The sequence below is a fragment of the Bos indicus x Bos taurus genome, chromosome 7 (assembly GCF_003369695.1).
Source record: "Bos indicus x Bos taurus breed Angus x Brahman F1 hybrid chromosome 7, Bos_hybrid_MaternalHap_v2.0, whole genome shotgun sequence".
NCBI lineage: Eukaryota > Metazoa > Chordata > Mammalia > Artiodactyla > Bovidae > Bos > Bos indicus x Bos taurus.
Window position 1 is genome coordinate 14,047,337 of NC_040082.1, and position 2,932 is coordinate 14,050,268.

Here is a 2,932-nt window from a genome sequence, read left to right on the forward strand (position 1 = left end):
TTTGCTAATGACTTGGTTGTGTTTCATTTAGCCACTGGAAGAATTCACTGCCATCTATTTTTTTTAGTCTCTAGTATTAAGGATAAGCCAGCAATATCTATTTCCATTTCTTAAATTGGAAACATGATAATGGGACCAGAAACTTGAGACAGTCCCACTATGATTTTTTACTGTTTCCAGATTTTATGCAGCCTAAGCAGAAGTAGACTTAAGGGTAGGGAGGAGTACAAAGGATGAGAAGTGAAAAATTCTGATATCCTTAGCTGGGTGAGTCGAGAACATATTTCACATCAAAGTTAACAAATGTAGTTGACCCTTGAACAACACGGGTTTAAGCTGCAAGGGTCCACTTATACATGGATTTTTTTTTTTTTCCCCCCAGTAAATACTACAGTCCTGTTTGGTCTGAGGTTGGCTGAATCTGCAGGTATAGGAGGGCTGACTAAAGTTACAGGTGGATATTTCGCTGCCTTGGGGGTTGTTTCCCCCAGAAAAAGAATACATAAGGCATGGTTTCTCCCTTAAATACTTTATTATCCAGTGAGATGTGAAAATGGGTTCTTAGATACATGTAACTAATGGAAATCCAGTCCCTTCAGCATCAACATGGCCTGGAAGAGATGTCATCGGCAGTGGAGATGGCCACTAGATGGCAGTGTGACCCCGCAGTCACCAGCCAGGATGACCTTGAATTACTTGAATCTGTAGTTACCAGTGGCCAGGAGATATAACAGCAGATTATTTCCCAAGCTTGATAAATACAGCAGATTCCCTTTAACTTTTGCAAAACTAGGTCTACTGTCCATTCCCAGTAAACCTTTCTGATAAAATCACTTTAATAATATAGATGCAAGAAAATGTCAAATCCAAGTCCCTTGATAATTATACTGATTTTGAAAGTATTTACATAGCTTTGAATTTTAGGTATGTCTTTAAATGGAGGTATTCATTTTTTTTATAATCTATCTACTTTAGAGCATTTTAATAACAAAGTTGAAGACAATGTAATAGAACCACAGACTATTATGGAATATATTTTCTTATATTAAAAAGTTTCAAAAACAAATTGGGAATGAAACTATATGACTTCACTCTACTCATTTTATTTATTTGATCAGTCTACTTTTGGGTGCCTGTTACCTAACAATCTACAATTTGAGGAACTTAGAAGGCAAATAAACATAGTTCTTATTTTTAACAGCCTAAGATTTCCCGTTAGTCAAATAGACAAATTTAATTCTGGATCCAATCACAATAATGATTCTTAAAAGATGTTTTTAAGTGACCCTTATTTAGAATTTAGAGACTTTGCCTTATCAGACAAGATGTAACCCTCACATTTTAAAGCATCCATAGTGAACAATAGAATCTTCCTTGGTGGCTCAGACGGTAAAAAAGTCTGCCTACAATGTGGGAAACCCGGGTTCAATCCCTGGGTCGGGAAGATCTGGAGAAGGAAATGGCAACCCACTCCAGTACCCTTGCCTGGAAAATCCGATGGACGGAGAAGCCTGGTAGGCTACAGTCCATGGGGTCACAAAGAGTCAAACACGACTGAGCGACTTCACTCATTCATTCAGTGAATGCTAAGAAAAATTTTAAGTCTACTACTACTAATGTAGTGAAAGTATTGTGATTCAAAGCACTTGTTGAACCTGGCAGTTTGAGATAAAAATCCTGGTTCTGCCACTTCCCTCAGGTACCTCCCATACCCTTTCTAACCTCACTTTTTTGATCTGTAAATGAAGACATGTAATGGTGCCTGTGTCAGGGTTGTTCTGAAGACAAAACGAAGCAACAGTCATCCTTTAGTATCCTCTGGGGATTGGTTCCACGACCACCTGTGGGTATCAAAATCCTCTCTTGTTCAAGTCCCTCATAAAAATGCAAACACGTGGACTCCCTCTCAGCAGTTTCTGCCTCTAAGGATATGGAGGGCTGAGTAAATATGTATTACTCGAATGACTTAAAGTTACCAAAAGGGAGAGTCCAAAGGAATCTTTTTTCATGGTGTTTCAGCTGATTTTATCAAGGCGCACAGATGCTTTGCTTGCAGCCTTAAGTTGTCTACTTGGTGTTCCCTTGAAATAAGCTTTTCCTATAAAATAACAAATTGTGTAACTCGGGCTAAATTTGTGGTGTTGGTAGCCATTGGTCTGCTCTTTGGCGCACAGATAGCTGGCTGAGCTTTCTCCAGAACCATAAAGATCTTAAAAGGTACTAACTGTAAGGTTAGTGTAGCTCAAAATAATCATTCTCTTAGTTAAGTGCTCAGTAAATTTCCTGACGAAACACATAGTTGCCTAATTTAAAAACTCCAGGTAAAGCAGGAGGTAAAGCTGCTGCTTCACAGGTTTTATCAGCTGCTTCCACAGGATAGAGGGTCGAGTTGAGGTTCTCAGGGAGAGCATTCCCCTGAGCTGTAGGTCTGTTTCATGCTGCAGATGGAGTGCTCTGGGCGGGCTAAGGTTCACCACCTTTGTTCTTCGTCCCTCCTCAGAACGGCTCCCTAGAGAGCATGGGGCCATCTTAGTTTGACCTTGACGTGCTTTATGAAGTACTGGAACCATCTTTCTCTACTGTATAAGGCTGGGGATTGGTAAGGTTCAGGATAGTCTCGAGCTGCCCAGTTGCATAATAACCAGGAGTGGGAAACAATACTCAAAAGACTAATATTGATGTATTTAACGATCTTAGGTTTTTCTCTTAATATTATAATGATGACATTATAACTGTATAACATGGAATCAAGTCATTGTTGGTTTAATCTCATAAATAGGAGCATACCTCATAAATACGTTTAGGACATTTGTCAAGTATTGTGTGCTTCCTTTTAGAAAAAAATTCAACCACTTAAATGAATCAAAAAAAAAAAAACACCCTGATTACTGTAACTGCTGTTGTTGGTAGAAGAGGTGTCTACCTAAGAGTT